The sequence below is a fragment of the Fukomys damarensis genome, unplaced genomic scaffold (assembly GCF_012274545.1).
Source record: "Fukomys damarensis isolate Sample0158 unplaced genomic scaffold, DMR_v1.0_HiC HiC_scaffold_16, whole genome shotgun sequence".
NCBI lineage: Eukaryota > Metazoa > Chordata > Mammalia > Rodentia > Bathyergidae > Fukomys > Fukomys damarensis.
In genome coordinates, this window is record NW_022900928.1 from 125,712,258 (window position 1) to 125,734,130 (window position 21,873).

At 39.4% G+C, this 21,873-nt stretch overlaps 1 protein-coding gene and 1 long non-coding RNA gene across 2 annotated transcripts in view; one reads left to right on the plus strand and one right to left on the minus strand.

Moving 5' to 3' along the window:
• Irs1 (insulin receptor substrate 1) overlaps nucleotides 1-21,873 on the minus strand; it is a 56,337-nt gene that overhangs the window by 13,088 nt on the left and 21,376 nt on the right. The gene's annotated exons all lie outside the window — the stretch shown is intronic.
• On the plus strand, nucleotides 1,823-16,383 carry LOC117286371. The gene is made up of 3 exons (XR_004517539.1): nucleotides 1,823-2,204; nucleotides 2,444-2,631; nucleotides 15,969-16,383. It is a non-coding gene; the product is annotated as an uncharacterized LOC117286371 (long non-coding RNA).

Consider the following 21,873-nt stretch of genomic DNA (forward strand, 5'->3'; position numbering starts at 1 on the left):
GTTAAAATTCAAAGTGCAGGGCCGGGGATTTAGCTCAGCGGTTCAGTGGCCTGCCTTGCAAGGGCAAGTACCCGAGTTCAATCCCCAGTACTAAAAAAAAACCAAAGTGCAACTGAGGCAACTTCCATGATCTTCCCTCTCTCATTGTTATTTGCTCTATGAGTTTAAGCAAGTCCCTACCTCTCTAACCCCTAACCACCCCCCATGCTTGCATCTGTAACACAGGATGCCAATAGCCATTGCATAGGGTTATAATTGAGATGAAACAAAAAGTTCTTATCACTGTGCCCGACATATAACAAGCCCTGAATCATTAGTTCTTTCGTAACCACTATCATTAAAATCTAGGCCACCTCCTCCTGATATCTGAAAACATACCAGCCAAAAAAACTCACAGTGGAACCTGCAAGCAAGGAATCTGCAGCCCAAATGCCAGCCAGGGATGAAGCTAAAGCCAATTAGGATGCATCTTGGGAAGACAGACAAAGTTATTTTGGAGAGAAAATAGCAAAGGGAAATGCCAGAACAGAAAGAAAAGGGATGGATAGCAGTAGTGAAGCTAAAAATATGCCCTGTGATATAATTTTATACAAAGACTTGCTTACCTGCACAGCAAAAAGAACAACTTAAATATTAAGACAGTAACATTCACATATCTTTGAGCAGATCTCAAAGTAATGCTACCTACAGAAGCTCCATTCAAAGGTTACTTCTACTGCTTGAAGAAATTAGAAGCTTCAAGCCCCCCTGCCCTTTCTAAGTCTGCTAATGAAAGCTTTAAAATACTACTACGGGAAAGCATTTACAAAGAAATCACATGAATAGGCTTAAAAGGATGTTCAGTGAGTTTTTTTCTCTAATGCACTATTTCCAGGTTCTAAAGCATGTTTATAATGGGCGGGGGAGGAATTGGGTGGCTTTTGTTCCCAAATTCTTTTCCCTAATCTCTCATCTTAAGAAACCAAATAGGAGGGTGATCCAGCCAGTCCGTGCTGCCAGAGTAACTTGAAAAACCGAAATTGTTGCCAGATGCACTTCTAATCGTTGGCAGCTGGAAGACGAGGCCAAAAAAATCGGAAAAGATAATCTGAAATAATTGATAAATGCACACATTGCTGCTTGCAACTCTGAGGCCTTTGAGGCAGACAATGGTATAAATTTCCAAATGGCTGCAAACCTTTCTTTACCATCTCACATAAAGAGGTAAAATTCTCCCAATTGACAAAGACAGTTGACCTTTCACCCGCTGACCCCAAAGCTCCTGTTCTTTTGCTTTCATCTTTGGAGTCTTACTTCCACTTTCCTCCAGCTCCTCTCCATTTTCTCCATCCTCTGACATTCTGGCCTCTTCTTTTTAATTTGGAAAATGCCAGCTGCTTAGACATTGCCTAACAGGCACTCTGAATTACAACTGCTTCACGGTGTTGTGCTGCTGAGCTGCCTGCCTGGCTGAACTCAAAGATCACTGTGGGCAGGTGTGCCCAATTCTTAATTAGGAGGTGGTGACAACTTGTAATCGTGGGGCCTGTGGTAAGAAACATTTATCAGTGTCTGTTATGGACTGAATTACCCGCCCCCAATATGCTGAAACCCTCCATATGATAGGAAGCGAGAAATTTGGGGGGCGATTAAGGCACAAAGATGGAGCAGCCATAGGAAAACAGACCAAAAGACAACCCTCCACCAACCCTGAAGAGAGTCCTCCCCAAACATGGATCGACAGCACCTTGGCACTGGACTACCCAAGCCTCTAGAACTGGGAGAAATAAATGTGTGTTGCTTATCACCCAGATTATGTAGCAGGAACAGATAGAACAAAACCTCCTGCTCTTTGTAGACATTTCCTGGTCTCCAAGCAGCACACTAAATCTCTAAAGCAGTAGTTCTGAATTCCTGTGAGAAAGAGAAATGGTGCCCCATGGGGGAAATGCAGCAATGTCTGGGGCTGTTTGAGCTATAACTATGATAAGGGTGGAGTGGGAGAGGCGCTATTGGATTCTTGTGGGTAGAGGCCAGGAATACTAAACATGTCATAATACACAGGACAGAAGCCTGCAACAAAGAGTTATCTCTCTGGCTCCAAAATGTCAAGTGTTGGGGCTGAGAAATCCTGTTCTGGAACTCTTCACTCTTTTTAACTGGAGAAATGGAGGAAGCCCTAAACTCAGTCTGTCAATTGTATCTGGGGTCCACACCAATGCTAGGTGTGAGGCAAGGAAGCAGGTTTTGTGTGTATGGTTCCCACTCTGGGGCCATCCTGTATCTCTGCCAATACCACAGTGTCAGGGACCCACTGAGTCCCTCCTCGTGGGTATGGCCTTTCCCAACTTTTCGTTGCACTCAGTGTCATTTAACCTCTTCTGCGTTCCATTCCCTGTAATGTCTTTAAGGATGAGAGTAATCCAAGTAACCAGTCTAGAGCCACGTTTTTCTGTCTCTCTAGAGGAAAACAGCAACTTTCCAATGCAAGGGTACAACAAAGGACTGGCTTCCAAGGGGAGAAGAGCATGTAGCAGTACGGTGGCCCTCACTGTAGGGTCTAGGGAACATGAGCACGACCTGTGGCTGCTCTGTCTGTGCTGACCACGAGAAGTGACCAACTCCACCAGGAAACCCCTGTATCCCTCTCAGGTCTGTATCGCCCCCTTCATCCTCAATGCTTTCTGATTTCATAAAATAGAGAAAATACTTGGTCCTCACAATCAGTTGCAAAACTCAGAGAATGAGAGAAGGCTACTGGGAACAAGACAGCACTTTACTTATGCTATTGGTTGTGCTCTGAATCCCGCAGATACCCGAGAGTGAAAAGAAAAATAAACGTTAGGTTCCCTTAGTTCCAGCATTAGTTCGCTTTTTACAATAAATCCACGAACCATGCTAAGAAATGATTCCTAAATCATTCCTAAACTATTCCTTGAACATCATTTCATTTGTGAAATGAATGTAAGATACTCTATTAAAAACAAACAATCATGTCCAAGAGAGAAGACTGAAACACAAACTTCATTTAGCATGTATGTATAATGTGTCTGCCTAAGAAGACATTTTTAAGTCTGTTTTGCCTAAATGTAACCTTAAAGAAAAATAACAAAGGGCTGAGTGTATAAAGCATCATCAGTGAGAGCAGACAGGGTTAAAAATTCTTAAAATTAGTCAACAAGCAGAAAGAACAAGTTGATTTCCAGGTGGCCAAACACGTTTCTCAGAGTGAACCCTAAGTAACAATAGTAACAGCAAGTCCTCCTTAAACATGGTCACATAAGCTACTGCAGTCCCAAATGACATGAAGAAAACAACCTGTTCTTTGCAGGTTGTAGCATGAGATGCTCACAGAATGCCTTCAAGAAGAGTGAGCTGCACAATGTTACCTTATTATATTATATGGAACATCAGCAGGCTGTAATTAGCACTTAAGAGAACTATGGTAGGCTTTGCCTAAATCTGCTCAAAAGTCACCTGAAGTTCCTGCTACAAAACCATGTCACTAATAGACATGGGCCTCCCTGTTTACTTGGTTTCTCTGCAGCTTCCTTGCACAGTGATGGAAGAATAGTGAATGTCACAGCAAGCCTTGTCTTTTAAGGATGGTCATCTTCCTTCTCCTCATTCAGGGCCCCTTACCATAGCTACTAACTCTCCTCACATCATTGTTTCTGGGATCCACTCAAGGGTAATTCTAGCAGAAACAAAGAACACCTTCCTAGGGTCTTCCAGACTGAAGTACCCGGGTCCCTCAATTCTCACTCATTTCTCCAATGCACAGCTAGAGAAAGTCAGTGCACAGTTGACCTGAGAACACTTTGTCCTAAGTAAATAAACTGGGACTCTTTTCCCCTTGCCTTGACCATTTAGTGGCAGTCACTTTTCCCAAGGAGAGAGTCCCCCTCCCCAATTTAACTAAATTCAATTTAACCTATTTTTTCCCACTAGAACTTCATAGAAGTGGTGAGGAGAGGGTACAAAGACTAACAAAAATACACATCTGGATGGCAGTTACTCCAGTTTCTATTTTAAGGGCCTCATTCCCATTTGTACAGGTGACTTTTGCATGACCAATTCTGCAAAAAAAAAAAAGGGTTCCTGAATTAATATGAAAGGAATAATCAAAGCAGGCTCAGGCCTGGTGTTATAAGGACTTTCTTGATTGAGTGGAATTGTTAAAGAGTTAGAATCATTAAATGAGTCGCCCAGGTTGCAGAAACCGGTTGGTAGTACTGCTAAGCGCTACTAGAGATTCTCCTGGTTCTCAAAAGCAATGCTCTTTCTAGCCACCCCATGAGTCACTGACATCTTCATACAGCAGCTATTTAGAAAAGCAAAACAGTCTTAACAGATGAAGGTAACAGGGTGATATTCAAAGGAAGTGCAAAGCAAGATTCCATACAACCAAATTAATCAACTACAAAATGAGATTTCTATAGAAGAAATCATGCAGTAGAGGGGGGGGGAAGGGAGTCCCGGAAGACTTTGAATTTATTATAAAGGAAGAATATATTTCAACACTGTTTAAAATGTTTTCATATCAGGGGTACTAAATTAACTGAAATTTTACATACATAAATACTTGCTAAAAATATTTTCATTATATTTAGTGTTACCTAAGCGATTACTATGGTACCACATTCAGTTTTGATCCCTACTGTTACCAATATCAGCAAAAAGCACAGAGAAAATAATCAAACTAAGAAGATAAAGTATAAAGCAGTGCTTCCTAAACTTCTCTCACTGGTTTTGTTAAAATAAAGATTCTGATTAATTAAATTTGGGATAGGGCCCAACATTCTGCATTTCTAGCCAGCTCCCAAGACACCCCAATGTTGCTGGTCTGAGGACTACACTCTGACTAGCAACAAAGTAAGAAGCTACAAGAAAAGGGGGAAAGTACTATTTAAATCATATGAAAGAATAAGGGGTCTTAGCTGAAGGACTATTGAAAAGGGTTCACTATAAGTCATCTTCTCTATCTTCAAAAGGAAAAGGTCTTAAAAGGCAGAAAGTTCAACTGAAACATGAGGAAAAATTTACTAGGTAAAGTCCTAGAAGAGTTAACTAGTGAAGAATGAGAAACTTTTACCCTTGAATAACACAGATTTAGATGACTATAAACATGACAGGGGGAATACATCAGAATTCTTTTAAGAGTTTCCAGCTTTGCTGTTTCTCTTTCTCTTTCTCTCTCTCTCTCTCTCTCTCTCTCTCTCTCTCTTTTTTTTTATGTATTTAAATTATCCAGACAAGGAAAATGCAAGATAGTGTTCAGGCTTACCAGCCACACCTAGACATTAATTCATAGCATTTGTTTCCTGGTCTCTGATTAAATCTGGACTGAAAAAGAGATGCATAGATAAATATGCAATCAAATCAGGAGAGAAGAAGTCAGGGAGTACTTTGTGATTTAAGAGCAGAATCAAAGGAAAATGCCTCACAAACTGTTGATTCCACTGAAAGCAATGACCACATTGGCAGTCCTGGTTTACACCTGTGAAGAGCAGAAAAATTGTGGACTCTCTCCTTTCCTCGACTCATGTTGTTTCTCTCTCTCTTTCTCTCTCTCTCTCTCTCTCTCTCTCTCTCTCTCTCTCTCTCTCTCTCCTCTCTCTCTCTTCCCCTCTGTTTCCCCTTCTTCCCTTTTTCCTCTTTCTCTGGTCCAGATCTAAGGGACGGATGGCAATTGTGAGCTCTTAATTTCTTAATTGTCTCCGTTTTTATCTCCGTCCAGAATCATTCAGATAACCATCCTCTTGGTTTTGACTTGGACGCCCAGTAGACAGGCAGGTGATAAATGAATCAAACCTGAAAACCTTGGTCTTCTTTTCCAAGGACCTGACTGTGACCCAGACTTCCTGTCTAAATACTTTCAGAGTTCACCTGGGACTCAAATGAGCGCTGTCCTTCTTATCTTCTTCTCATGGTCATTAAAATGCCCCTTGTCCATTCTCTCTCCCCTTTCATTACGAAAGTTTAAAAATAAAGATTCCACAATTTGTTTTTAATTGTGCTTAGTGTTTAGACAAAGGAGAAGGGCCCCGAGGCAGAGGCAGCCGGAGTGGGTGTGTATAGGACTCAGCGCATCTGTACCTCTTTCCAAACTGAATACAGATTACTCTGACATCTGAGGGTCTCAGTCAAGAAAACTAGGTATGGCCACATGCATTAGCTAACAGGTGACAGGACAAAATAAACAGGCATTCCTCACCACTCAATGAAATAAACACATCTGCCCCACAGTCATCTTTTATCCAGTAAACCACAAGCATCATTCCCAACCCCACGTCTTTATTATTTGAAGAGACTGGCAAATAGCCAGAGCCACCAAACTGGCAACTTAGACGTCACCCCAAATAAATGAGTAGAGCCGCAACAACAGTTAAATGACCACAACAGTCATTTTCATCAATTTCAAAACATCCAAAACGTTGCTATCAAAATAGTCTCTCTTTTGCCACTGAGTATTAATTTCTCCTCCACCATCTTTTCTAAGAGCACCCCAGATTTCTAGCATAAATAGGTCATCCTCAGAACCACTGCTGCTTACAGAGGGAGGTCCAGAAGCGTCACATGGTGTACTATCAGCGGAAGTAACAAAACCATACTGATGTGAAGGTACCAAAAATCTGCTTACTAAAAAAATAAGCAAGAAAAGGCAGCCCATGTGTGCTAATAACTTCCATTCAGGCTACCAGACAGTAGCAGACTGGTCCTAGTTTCTACAGGAAGGCAAACAGACACGCTCTTCAGTCCTATTTATTCAGAAGTCAGTCACAAGGTTCCGTCTTCCACTCCGTGAAGTTTTACAGCAGTGGACCGGCCTTAATTATCTGACAGTAATTGGCCCGCCTCTGTGCGCGGACGCCGAGGTACAGCTTTACTGTCTGGAAGGGAAGTCTGAGCAAAGCAAGCATAAGCTTTTAATGACTTTAGGAAATGGCAGGAAAATGATGATGTGGCCAGAGATACTCCCCAAGAGCTAATTCCAAAACCACTGCTGGGCTGTGCAATTTCACAGGCCACGCAATTCACACGGATTGTTTTCCTAACCGGTTGGGACAGAGTAAGAACACATTTTACCCACGACTATGGATACAACGAACGCGCACCTCCTGCAAGGCACTTTCCCTCACAGTGATGTGGTCACCCTTCAGTGGGAGGACCCAGCTCCACTTCCTGGGGGACCTTAGACATTTCATTAACCTCACTGAGCTGTAATTTCTGAATGGCATGGTGATAAAATACCTCACTCATTCAGTAGTTGTGGCAATTAAATGCAATAGTGACCATAAAGCAGGAGGCACAGATCTTGACAACCAGTTATAGGATAATTAATTTATTCTATCTAGTAACAACAGGCTACCAGGAACCATAAAGGGAGGAGACAGTAGAAAGAGGAACTGAAAGGGGAAGGAAGATACTTGACTCTTGATTTTCCACCCTGGCTACTCTGTGTGTTTGCAGAGAGGAGCTCTTCAAAGAATTCTGTCCCTGAAATTCTGAGAATTACACTCATACGATACCATCGGCCCTAAACTGCCACTGTTTTATCACTGAATATGAAGGCACCGCCTGTCTGGCTATGAATTCGTTTTCATGAGTGAGTCATTATTTGAAAGGGATTGCCCCTGACTAAAAGGACAATTCTAAAGCACTCTGAACTTCTGTAATCCACATTTTAATACTTTATTAGCTGCAAGGCAAAATTGTGCCTAGGCATGGGAGATTTATACTATATTCCAGATATGCCCAAGACAGTGAACACTCATAATTAACATGCTTCACTAAATTTTCTTAAGTGTTTTTTTTAATCTCCAGCTCCCTACATGTTACCTAAGAAAAGAACCTGTAAGAAAATCATAGGTACTCATATACTTTTTATAAAGTCCATATAACTTAGTTAAGAGTCATTTCGGCCACTTGTATCCTCCTTCCTCCCTGAATATTTTAGTGAAGTACTCCTGGGGGCAGGGTCTAAATTAATTAACCCATGAACACACAGACAGCAATTTAGAGATTCTACCAACACTGGTTACATGTCAACCTCTACCCTAAAGGATTTAATATGCACTACTTCATTTAATCCTCATGAGAATACTAAATTATATTACTACTCCTAGTTTAAAGACAAAGAAACTGAGGTTTGGAAAAGATGAGTGAATTCCTCAAAGCATTATACCTCGTAAAGGGGGCCACTGGAAATCAAAGCCCATGCTTTTAACCACAAATTTATAGACAATTCTATAAAAAGCATGGGTGGGAGTGCTGTCAAACCTTTCACCTAAACAGAGCCCATCACAATATACAAAGTTATTTTTATAAAAGGAAACAGAGGGTGAGTTCGGTGTTTACAAAGCGTAATGAGAAATGACATACCGAAATACCATGCTGATAAATCTAAACAAAATCAGCTAAAACAACATTCCACATAATAGGCACCTGGATATCAGAAACACCTTCCCTTCTGGAAAACAGTTTGCAAAAAGAGATTGCCGTCATAAAAGCACATTTTTATCCTGTATTATGTGTCCTCTTGTAAAAACACTAAAAATGAAATCTCTCATTTCTGGAAGTCTAGACAGTGGCAGACAAAGCAACTGGGTGTGACTAATAGATTCTGACCAACACAGCCAAAGGTAAAACGTGAGGCCTGACTGTTCTCGACCCTATAAAATAGAATCCTTCTTCACCATAAGGGCAGGAGCTCTGCAGCCCCACAGTCGCTGGTAGACATGGGGATATTTTTATCCCACAGTTTTCCTTCAGTTCCTCTGGCCCTTATTTAGAAAGCCAAAATAAAGACCAGAAAAACTATACTTATACTATAATAGGTAAATAAAAGTCCTTGGACATTAGAAGCCACAAAAGAACAGAACATTAAAAAAGTAAATCATAAACAGCTGTATCTTCCCTCCCGATTGTTTACATTCTTGGACATCCACTTTTTAAATACATTCCCTATGTAGATCAAATCATGCTGTACTTGGAGGAGAAAAACAATGATGTTAGCTTTAAAATATTACACAGTTTACATATCAACAGAACTAAATTGGTGCACATTATTCTGGTTGGCAGCCACTGAGCAAATGGCTCAAGTGGAAAGCTATAGTTAGTGTGTTAATTATCTCAGTCTACAGAAAAATCAAACATACCTAGGTCACCTTTAAAATGGAATCTAGCTTGACTTCATGCACCTTAGTAGAGAGCATAAGACACAGCTGGTTTAACAAGTCAAGGCAGTCCCAAAATCTTTTTTCAAATTGAACTTGGGAACACAAAGCCTGGATGAAAATAGATACAATTAATTATTGGAAGGTTGTCTGACTCTTCGTCTCCTACTTCTTTCCCACCACCTCCTTTCCCTCAGCTTTTGTTTTCCATCCCCCTTTCTATTCATGTCACTCATGAATCCTGCTCCACTCCTTACTGATACTGAGGTTTAGCAAACCCTGGTGGCCTCATACCAACAACCTTTCTCATTTTAATTTTTAATTTTTAAAATTCTTGACCTCAAGCATCAAAACACTAATCCAGCAAAAAGCTATCCTCATGAGCCTGGATATCCCCTCCAGGGTCACACATTGTGAGAGGAGAAAAGGGCAGAGCCCCATCTTCAGAATCACGAAATCAAAAGAACAACATTTGGCTGAAAAGTCTTCGAAACACACTATCCATTCACAGACTTCATGCACTTATTTTCAGGAGTCCTGCTAAAGGGCAACACTTCATCCTAGGTACAGTCTAAGATTTCCTGCTTACTTGATTTGTTTGTTTAGTGGAGCTAGGGATCAGACCCAGGGCCTTGTCCCTGCTAAGCAAGCACTCTTACTACCATGCTACATCTGCAACTTTTGGCCTTAATTTTAAAATGACACAATACCTATCAGGAGCGGCAAATTCATATCAGTGATGAGAGAGCCAGTAAGCGCAGGCAGAGAAGAGATCTGGCTGCCCCAAACTCTCGGGAAAGCATTTATCCTACACCCACGTGTCTAAGGTACAACCCAAGGAGGATTATCAACTCATTTCTTTTTTTTTCTTTTTCTTTATTTAGAGATAGGGTCTTGCCATGTAGTGCAGGCTGGTCTTGAACTCACCATGTATCCCAGGCTGGCCTCGAACTTGTGGAGATTGCTCTCATCAGTTTCCCAAGTGCTGGGATTACAGGTGTGTACCACCACACCTGGCCATCAACTCATCTAATTGAGAAAGTTTTGGTGTTAAAATACAGTATTGCTCACCTCAGGGGTTCAAAATATATGCTCTGTTAAAGGAGGTGAAACAACCCTTGTCAGCGAATCACTGTCTCTCAAAAATCTCTAAAGATTATGCTTGACCATGAGCTCTGTCACCATGTGTGTGCCAGTGTGAGTGTGTGTGGGTATGTATGCATGGATGGGGTACTAAAGATCTGAAGATTAAATCCAGAGCCTTCATGCTGAGCTACAGCCCTAGCCCTTTTTCTACATTTTTTTTTTTTTTTTTTTTTTTTTTTTTTTTTTTTTTACTTTGAGACAAGATTTCCCTAACGGCTAAATCACCTTAGGTTGGGCTCAAACTTTGCATCCTCCTGCCTCAGCCTCCCAAAGTGCTGGGATTATGGCCATGTGACACCACACTCAACTACAAGTCTTGACATTCAAAGAATCCCCTCTAGTGTTAATGCATACCCAAAATTTAAAGAGGGTGAATGAAAGGAAAAAACATATTCTTTCCTTTAGGTAAAAGAGGAAGAGAGATTTAAAAAAAAAATCCAATGACCTCTTGATCCACTACCATGTGCTCACTGATGCATTACAATAGCAACTAGAAGTCAGACTCAGTGTTCATCTACAACTGGGATAGAACAAAGCTGTCTCCTTTAAAATAGAATGGTTCTTTTCCTCAATGGGCCACATATCATTATGTGTCCAAAGTGTGTGCTTGCATTCAATGACAAAGTGCCTGTATAAGAAGCACAAATCCATAGCACTGGGCCAGGGATTTAGCTCAGTGGTTCGGTGGCCTGCCTTGCAAGCACAAGGACCTGAGTTCAATCCCCGGTACAAAAAATAAAAAATAAAAAAAGAAGAAGCACAAATCCATGTGACTATTTATAAAGTACTATAATCAATGAGTTCTGACAATAACTCCAAGTCATATATTGGTAAAACCTCCAACAGAGAGTAGTAAGCTTTTGCTATTACAAGATGGCTGGTGCCACCAAACTTGGACAATGTGGGAGATCCAATCCCAGCATGCACTAAAGCAGTAATCTCATAATATGTTCCAAAGATCATGAGCTCCCAGCGATGAAGCTCTGTGGCCAAAAGCATTGAGGAGTCAGTGCCTTCTTGATATGTCTCATCTCATGTTAGAGCCTTGACATTTTGTTTAACCATGTATTTCCTACACTTAGCACCAGAAGATATGTAGGGTTTTTTTTCAGCTTTAATTGAGTTTATTGGTACATTTTAGGGATACAGTACAGTTACATGCATTGTTGGGATCTTGTACCTCTATATGACAGGTCTTGATTCTCATTTTTTCCTCTTGTCCCTGTCCTCCCTTCACCCCCTCCTCCCCTCCTCATCTACAAGCACTTTATTTCCATCTTTTCTTTATCTCACATTTTTTTTCTTTTCCCTTATTACCCTTCCCCTATCCATCCTACCTTCCCTACACCTTTAGCCCCTTTCTTCCCATTTCACTATGTCAGTATGTAGTTTTTATTTCATATTAACTACTTTAACATCCTGTGAAAGACACATTGGAAAACACTGCATAAATACAACCTCCTCCTGGAAAGATTTCCCCTTGAACTTTGCTATCCAAAAGTATTTTGATAAGTTGCTAGACAAAATATAGGTATAAGCCAAAGAAATGCATTTAGGATAAAAAAGAATTGATAAAAATTAACTGGGCATTTAAAAATAGGCTTTAATTGGATATATCATACGTGATTTTTTATTCCCAATTTTCTAATAGGACTTGTATTCAATGAGGCAGATATTAATACATCAGTAATTTATAATTTGGCATACTATCTATATGTCAAAAGAATTCTGAGTTGCTCTGCGTCTGAAAGAAATGAAAACGAGAGGGGAAGAAATAAATTGAAAAGTCTACTTTCTAGAGAGAGAGAGAGCTTCCTTCCCTAATTATTCACAGACCCAATGTGAATCCAGAAAACCATTCGCCATGTTTCATGATTCATGCATGAAAGATGTTTTATTTTTACCTTCACTGCACTGGTCAATGAATGCCATGCAAATGATGGTTTGTTATGGCACAAATACTTTTAAATAAAGCTTGAAGAACTAGACACATGTAAATACTTTACAATGCTAAGAAACCACCTATACCATTGGTCTACCATCATGACCATGTAGATGAATACTTACAAAAATCATTTTAAAAATTATAAATGCAAACCAATATTTTTTTTCAAAACATTAAACAATGTTGTATTACCTTTCAGCCTACATATTTTTCCAAGTTACAATTGTCTATACTAGGAAAATATGAAATCTGAACATCTATTTAGATTTGGTAGAAATTTTACTCTTTGTAAGTGATTAGACTTTGATATGGTACAGAAATAATTATAATGAATCAGCCAATTACTTTTATTCCCTCAGTTTCCAAGAGACTGTGATGATATGCAAAATTCTCTAAGATAGGTTTATATGCCTAAGTTATATACTGCTGGAAATGTGGGAATAAAACATAGAGGGTATAATGTTTGGGGGGGAGGTTTTTTCTTTTTTAGGTACAGTGAAAAGCTGAGGTCAAATGGTTACGCAAATGGTAACAAACTCACAACTAGCCAAAAGGGATGCAGCAGCATGATTCCTAAAATACTCCATAATGTGAAATTGGGGGGGACGCTCTACAGATAATACTTGTGATTATCTTTGAAGCGGTTTTGTAAATTCCTCTAGCAAAGATACTCACTGCCCATTACAAATTATTTTTTTCCAGTAACTGTGGAGTAAGATAGGCTGTGCAACTGCACATTCACTTCTCTTTCAGCTCAGAATATGATTTATAGAAGCGCAATCAAGGACAATGAAAAAACAAGCTCTATTATCCTAAACTGCCTGATCTTGGACTTTGGGGGGAACAGAAATTACACAAATCTCAAGCACAAATAAACATCAGAAGTAGCAGGTAGCATTCATTAGTCACCCGTGTGGTTTGAAAGGCAATTCCCAATGCTTATTTATATAACTGGGAGATATGGTTGCTAGAAATTTTTACAATGCTATGTTGGTAAGTGGAAACTTTCTTTCTACAGAGCAAAACATTTTGTCCAGAGAAAACTTTTACAGAGGTTTGTAGCAAACAAATTTCTAAACATAGTACTTGCATTTAATAAAGGGACAAATAAGTACTGGGTTCTGGAAACTAAAGTTTCAAGAGTTTTGACATGGCCCCCACCAACCATGGCAGAAGCACAGCAGCTGGCAAGAGTCCGGAACTATTAACCACCAAACAGCTGCTGAAGCAAGTCGCATTCCAAAACACTGTAGCACTCCTATAACATGGTCAATGTTGGTATGCAAAGAAATTTATTTCTTCACTGAACTTCTTCGCTTCATGCAGCTGAATGAAGATCATGTGGGGAAAGAGGAGTTTTTATGATCAAAGCAGATACATAGATCCAAATGTGTTTTTAAACAAATGAAAACTATAGAAACATATTTTTTCAAAATTAATGCAAAGACAAAAGCCACTTATTGGACAAAATTTAAAACATGGCACTCCTTTTAGGAAACCCAAGAGAATAAAAATAGTCACAGTAAGATGCAAATACACCGTGAATAATGGAGCCATGAAAACACATTAAAATGTTTTGTCTCCTAGTACTCTGCTGGAACCTATACGAGGCTAACAAAGAAAAGTTATGCACAGAATAAGCTCACCCTCCAACCAAGTCTTTTCATTTATGTGCACAAATTAAATTTTAGTTGCATGGTTTGCCTTATGATAAGATTACAATTTAATTTTAAAACTAAGATTCACTAAGTGGTTTTGCTAAACAGGTTACCTGAAATATTATCTCAAAGCCTACACTAGGAACCTCCTTTCTGTTTCTTGGACAGAGCTGAAAATACCCAATTAATTTACAAAATGTCACTCGCAGATAGGAAATCTAGTGGACATCCAGTACACTGCCCTACAGCCGTGCTTTTTTTTTTTTTTTTGGCCTCCTAATCTGCCGTGGCTCCATTACTAAGCCCCTAAAAATGTAACTGGGCATCATTTCCACTCTTGTCCATCTGGAATGTCTCCACATCAGAGGAAAACCCTCACTCCTCTGGCCCCTGCAGAAGCACACGGCTGGTAGGTAGAAATCGAGGTGCGTAAGAGGGCAACCATTTATGAACATGCACATTAAAAACCATGCAGCTGAAATGTTTAATCCCTCCCAGCACCCTCTTCTACTGATCTTCTGACACAGCAAGGAAGGATAGGAAAGAGTTTTGGGGTTTTATTGAATTCTATAGCATTATCAGATACCAAACAATTCCTTGTTGAAAAGTTATCAGAAGAACAAAGCTTGAAAACTCGCCATCGAAGCTGTCTGAAGTCCAAGGTACTGTCTTTTCCCGGCACTGGAAGCCTTGGAACCAAATATGCATCATGCTAAGGCCAATCTTCTGAAGGATCACTGTGAAACCTAAGCCTACTCTGTCCTCCTCCAAGCAGTGGACTCATATATGTGCATTTCAGCAGAGATTTAGGAATTGCTGAGGTTTTCCATGCTGCTTCCATGAAAACCAATACTTCTAAGTTTCACTGCTGGCTCATGATGTAAAGCTAAACTTAGAAATCAAGCTGGGTTCTATATCAAGCTACACCACCTAACTAGTTGTGGGCAGGAATGTGACTATATAGACAATTCCAAATCTTAACTCTTGGTTTTAATGAGCAAAGCAGACCAATAAAATTCAAGCCTCCAGGTAATTTAACAACAACATAAATGCTCTGGAATGCATTTGGGTATTACATTGGGCTATTGTCACTGAGGCTTTGATCATACAACTATGATGGGGGGGAGGGTGCTATTTACAACTTTGTACGTATGCAAATTGTGCCACAGAGTGTGCCATACCAGCCCAGGTGACTGAAGGTTTTATTAAGTTATTCTAAACCACTCTCCAAGAGTTCTGCCTCAGAGAAAGCTGGAAAATGACCCATGATATCCCTGATATTTCCCTATTTACAGAAATTCTTTCCAGCCACCTTGACTAGTGAGTTGTCATTCTTATCAACAAACTTTGCTTCTTATCAAACCTTAAACTGCAGAAAGGGGATTTGATGGTTCCCAAAGCCTTTTTTCCCCCAGAAAGAATTCCACAATGTGAATGACTCAGGTTCTAAACTTGAACAGAAGTAGCAGTTTTATAGACACTTTAATAAGCCAGAATTTCCCAGATCTGTTGTCTGCATTAGTTAAGCTACAATTTGTAAATCTAGAATGTTAAATGACTGTTTCATGAATGCAATCTGGAAATCATGACAGAGCCCTAAATACGGTCACAAAAAACAGAGGTTGCCAAGGGCATTACTTTCCATCATAAACTAAAGGAAAAGTAAGATTTCTCATTATTTTTAGCAGAGACTGTTGGTTACCAGATTGCACAGGCACTTTATTCTGATGAGACCAAATGCAAAAAAAAAACAGAAACAAAATGGCTAAGCAGTACTAAAGGCTAAGCTGCAGTCCTGCATTAACACTGTCCTAGCTCATCACAAATACAACTCAGAAGATACCTGAAGGTTCACTGTGTTCCAACAACTAGCAGTCACTATTTTCCAGAAAAATACAAATGCAAATTTGGTTTGATATGGAAAATTATTTAAAACCTTGCTCTTAGTGAATATAAATTTGTTAGTTACCTTTCTTTTACCGTAACAATATACCTGAGACAATAAACTTGTAAGAACGAAAGGTTTTTTCAGCTAACAGATTTAGACGTTTCTGTTCACAGCTGGTTGGCCCTTTCCCTTTTGAGCCTGTGGTGAGGCGAAACATCACAGCAGGAGCACATGGTAGAGGAAGCTGCTCATCTGATGGAAGACAGAAAGCAAAGAGAAGAGAGAGAACTAGGGTTTCCCAGGGCACATCCCCAATGATCTAAAGTCCTCCCATTAGGCCCCACCTCTTAAAGGTCCTACCACTTCGCAGCAATGTGATGAGCTGCCTTTGGGGACACTTATCTAAATCCTAGCAATAAACATGCTATATCACTTTTTAAGTGTGGCATCCTAATTTGGAATCACTGCCAGAATTCTATAGTATGTCATTATGTTTGTCTAATTAGAATGACAGCTCCAGTCGATGACTCCTCAGATATTACTGTCTAAAATTCCATAAGAATATAAATTGCAAAGATAAAGAGAGTAAATCACAACATACTGTAAGCTTTACCTAGTACAGATGATATCAGTGAGACAACTGCATGATCAATAGACACTGCACTAAGACTTTTAACTGAGAAGAGGTTGGAAAGTGTTTGTTGTATGGGATGAGACTACACAGTTTTAGTTTTGTGGCCATGTTTGGTCTCCACAGCCACAACTCAACTATGTCACTACAGCTCAAAAAGAGGCACAGACAACACATAAATAAATGGGTGTTTCAATAAAACTCTATAAGAACAGGTTGCAGCTGTATTTGACCCACAGGCTCTACTTTGTTGGCCCCTCATTTAGCGTAAAGTGAGAAAAATTAGACATTTTATTGTGAATCAGGAACAAGAATCCAAAAGGTCCTGCACACAAATACAAAAACAGCTCCAAGAAACAACTCTACAAATACAAAATATCTTTCAAATGAAATAAAATAGCTAATGAGTGGTCTGCCAAAGTACAAATAGGGTTTTTAAATGGGAAGGGGAGGAAGGGGTGAAGGAAGGGCAGGAACAAGGGGAAAAAATGAGAACCAAGACCTGTCATGTAAAGGTACAAGATCCCAATAATGAATGTAACTGTACTGTACACCTAAAATATACCAATACTCAATGAGGATAAAAAAAACAAACAAAAAAGAAAACAAAGTACAAATAGGCATGTATTTGTTTTTCTCACAAAATAGAATACTATTGTGATTACCCAGAAAAGAAAACTAACCTTAAAACATTTTGCATCATCTTCTTTGAAATGCTTTAATAATAAAGATTGCACAGTAATTTTGTGAATGAAAAGATAAAAGGGGAAAAATCGATGACATTTTCAAAGCATGAGGTGGGATCATTGGTCTGGAGAATAAGAGCATGAGAAAGAACTGCATCACTTAGCACCTTATAATGCTGGAGGTTCTATTTGCTTTAATTCACCATTCTGTAAATGTCTCCCATACCATCTTATTTTTGGTTCCTTTTTATTCCAATTGTTACATTTTTGGGGTTTTTCTTTTTATACCATGTTGTGGTTTCTACAGTCCTGACATTATGCAAGAGTCTGGGAGTTCCATATTAAAGATCCCTGGGGAGGCTACTGTCCACATTTATGACAAAAACATTACAAACAAAAAAATCCACATAAAGTGCCATAGATGCCACACCTCACATCCTGGTGGTTACCTCCTTTGAATGTCCACATGAAAATGAAATGAGCAATCCAGAGATCTTGAGTTTCAAGGCTATCTTTAAAAAAAGATGTCATCTGCTTTATAAAAGCAAAACAGAAGCAGAAAGGCCTCTCTTTCATAGAGCATTTGATCACCAGGTGCCACGGTGTCAGCCTTCTTTTGCTCTTTCTATTTCGGTCTCTACAATGTTAGTCAAGTGTTAGCCCATGTGAAGTGATTCACTCTCCTCACAACAATTCCAAATCAATTTTAAATGCCATAAAAAAGACCCCCACATGAATCTTTCATTCATAAAGCTGTAATTTGTGAATCAAATTTCTCTACAGCAATACCTACACTACGCTTGCCTTCACTGTGACTGACTACAATGGAATTCAGGGTATAAATATATTTGACTTAGTAGCATAACCCTTGGACCAGTCTCTTAGTAATCAAAGCTCCAAAAGTTGTCAGTATCAATGGCATACAGCGAATGAATTTTAAATGCTAGCAAAATGAAAATTCTTGCACACAACTCTGCAGTTTATACAAATGATGAAAAGTGGGACTTAGATAAACCCTTACATCCAAACCCAGAACCATTTTCATTTAGCCTGAAAATCAGTTTTGATTTCTCTCCATGCATGATTTTCTAAATATTTTGGTTTTACTTTTACTACCCTGAAGAGTGCATTCTTTTAGTAGTCCAATGGATCACTACGGGAAGATGACAGAGTCAGATTTTAAAATATAGATTTTTAAATTGTTATGAAAGTTAGCTCACAATCCCAAGACAAGTCAATAGTCTCACTGAAGACTTGAAAACAGGGAATGAGTAAAGATGATGCTACCAATCCTAGAAAAAGAAGTTAGAGCAGATCACAGTGATGTTGATGTCTAGCATCATTCTCGTAAAGGAATCCTAGCACAAATTTCCTACTGTATTGCAGCAGTCATGGTCTGAATGCTCAACTACATGTGCACAGATCAGAAGCTGCTCATCTGCTAAGCTGGTTTTCCTACAAGATTACACACCACAAGACATTCAATCACTGTGCCCTAAGCACATAACAGCACAAAAACACATGTATTTTTACATGCCATCAACGCTGTACTGAGAATTCTTATCACATAAACTTCATTTCTCCTTAATTCCTACCAGAGCCAAGAAAATAGCTGACAGATCCATTTCCATTTCTCTCTGCTTGGTTTCCCTCCCTACCTCTCCCAACCTTATGCTGGAGCTTTACCTATTCATATGCTCTTCTTAGGAAAAACAATTTGCTCAAATTCACTTTCCTCAGGAAACAGAGTTGAAGTGAAATGGGAATTAGACAGTAGATAACACCTTTCAATTTGTTGTCCACCAACTTCTTGAAAGAGTGTTCTCTGAGCGGCCTTCTGCAGAACTGGTCCATATTGCTCTATCAAAGTCAGGAAGAATTTCTACTAGGGCTCTGTGGAAAACCAACAATGAATGTGGTTTTCCTACAAAGCCTCTCAGTCCCAGTAAGTTCTCTAAAGCAACCCACAAGCACTCATAGCTGTTCTTTCCCAGGCTCACAAGAGTGAAGAAACCATGGAGCTTCTCTACCTGCCAACTCAAAATTGGCCTCACAGCTTTGGGGCGAGGAGAAACTCTGGCTTCTTCTTTGTAAAAATCGGGGCAGAACAAATAAGCTCTTCCCATGACTCTCTTCAGTCACCTCCTTAAAAGAAATATATGGGATGTCTTCACTAAATGAACAGGCCTGGAACTAGAAAAGAGCCATTTAAAACAGTAAATCCACCGAGAGCACAGATTTGATTTAAATAGTGACAAAGATTTAGATGAAATTTTATATTGCAAAATAAAACCAGAACATATAGGGCAAAGGCTATTTTATCTTATGTTTAACTAAACAAAAATAATTATCTCTATTGGTGGTCTTAGAATGAGCAAGTGATCACGCTTTCATTTGGGGGGTTTATTTTTTACTTTATATTTCATCTTGGACTTTTTGCATGGTTTTCATAGAATAATAAATTTTAAAATATTAGTCACAGAATAGTAAAGAGGATCATTCCAATGAGCTATTGAAAAATGTCAGTGTTTTTTAACAAGAACCCTTCTCTTAATCCTACAATATTTCTATCACTTTAGGACTAAACAGTAGTTATTGTCTTTGTTTCTTCAGCAGTGTATTATCCAATTCTGCTAATTCTTTGTTATCGACCACTCGTGAAACTCAGTAGTTCTCTGATGTCACTTTCATTGACTTAATTAAATCTTTCATCTTTTGCAAAATATACATTTCTACACAATAAACCTGATGAAAGATGGACACTGTTATTAACACAAACAAATGGTAAGCAAGAAGAGAGTTCAGAAGTGGCTCATTAGTGAATATTTTTAGCTCTGTTTTGCTACTAACTCCTTGTAATTGTGGGAACTCAGATAATGACAACCACTCTCCCACTCCCCCTCCACTGTGACCACCACATGCTGGGCCTTGGTTTCATCAACCCACAAGCAGCCTCCATGAAACTCAAGCCACGTGTCCAGTGCAGCTCCAAACAGAATGATCACAGAATTAACACCTAAGAGCAAATGGCCTAATCAAAAATGCCATTCAAAGGTAATTCAACCACAAAACTTTCCAGGAAGTAGGAAAAAAATCAAGTTTAAAAAAAAAAGCAAAAAAGTCAAAGCAAACTCATTCTACTCTGTTGGTGCCACATGGCCCCACCACAAGTTTGAAATGTTACTGAAAAAAAAAAAATGCTCTGAAATGTAGGTGTTAGAGCAGACTATTATCTAGCATATGGGAAGATTAAAGGATTAAAACGAACTAATACTGTACTTCCTAAAACATACAGACTTTCACACTGGCAGCCAAGTGTTATCGGCAAGACTAAATTTGGGTATCATAACCTAAAAACCACTTCAGATACAAAGAGTGCTGAAATAAGTGTAAGCCACACTAAGGACCGAGGAGAGAAGAGGTCATGTCGGGTGACATGGCTTCCAAAACAAATGGGACCAATTCAAGATATACAAAAACTGGGGCAAACTGTTTATGCTAGTATATTTGTTGGAGGCTTAAAACATAAATCTTTCCCTGGAAGGAAGGGCCTTCATCATTACAGAATTGAAATCCAGCTTTAAAGAAACCAGGTCAAGCATGGCTTGCAAGGCATGTGTCAACGATCATCACATGAGTGGCCAAGCATCCAAGCAGGCCTGAAACTAAGACTAGACTCCAGTCACAATTCTCAGAGGGCCTGGCATCTCTGGGATCACAGCATTATACAGTTGTAAGAGAAACCTACCTGCTCAAGGCTTCCCTGAAATACATCTGGGTGATGGTGGGACTGAATAAAAATCTAGGTCAGAGGTGGCTTTGGCTCCTGTCTATGAGGTCCCGTGTGATTGGCTCTAACAAAAAAAGTAAAAGCAGGGGAAGCACCAGAGCATGTGGAAGACCTCTAGTCCTTTCCAAAAGAAAACTTAGTAGGCACCGTGGGTGGTCCTGGGGTTTATGCTAACCTTCAAAATGGGTTTCCCATCATTCTTTGAGTGAACCTAATTTAACGTGGCCTACCAAGCCCTTGAGATGCCAGAATTGTTCACACCTGCTGCTGCAGGAAGTGCTCCTCAGCCTACAGTCATACACCTCCCAGGCTTTATCCAGACATTTGTTCAAACACTATTCTTAGCAAAAAACACCCAGCCTACCCCTTCTTTTGCTTCCTTTTATAGTATTTTATTTTCTCTGTGGCTCTTTGAATGCTACTACTTTGTTTACTTGACTATCATTTGTCTCTTCCATTACAACAATCTACACTTCAGGCAGACAGAGAATGACTACTCTGCCTCCTTCACCAGAGTCTGTTTTCCAAAAATATATCTCAGTACATACTGTGCTTCAACAAGTAAATATCTGTGGAAGGAATGAGTGGCTCTGCATCATTGCATTAATAAAAAATATACCTTATGAAATAATGAAATATCAAATAAGCAAATAATCTTGATAAAGACTAAAATAAACCAAACCCACAGGACTAATCAAAGACCTGGCATTTGACTGCTACATAATTAAACAAAACCTGCTGAGTAAAAGATACCTTGAGTATTCCTTTGTATTTGTTGATTTTAAAATCTACATGAAATTAGGCTCTGGCTGTTTCTAATCCAAAATGAACGTCCTTGAAAACTCACCAAAATCCTGATTCTTCCTTCAGTTCACAAAGCTGACCAAGGCTACAGAGATGGTGCCCTCAGGGACCCGCTCTCCAACAATGATGTCATTAATACTTGATTGCCTAACGGGACCACTCACATG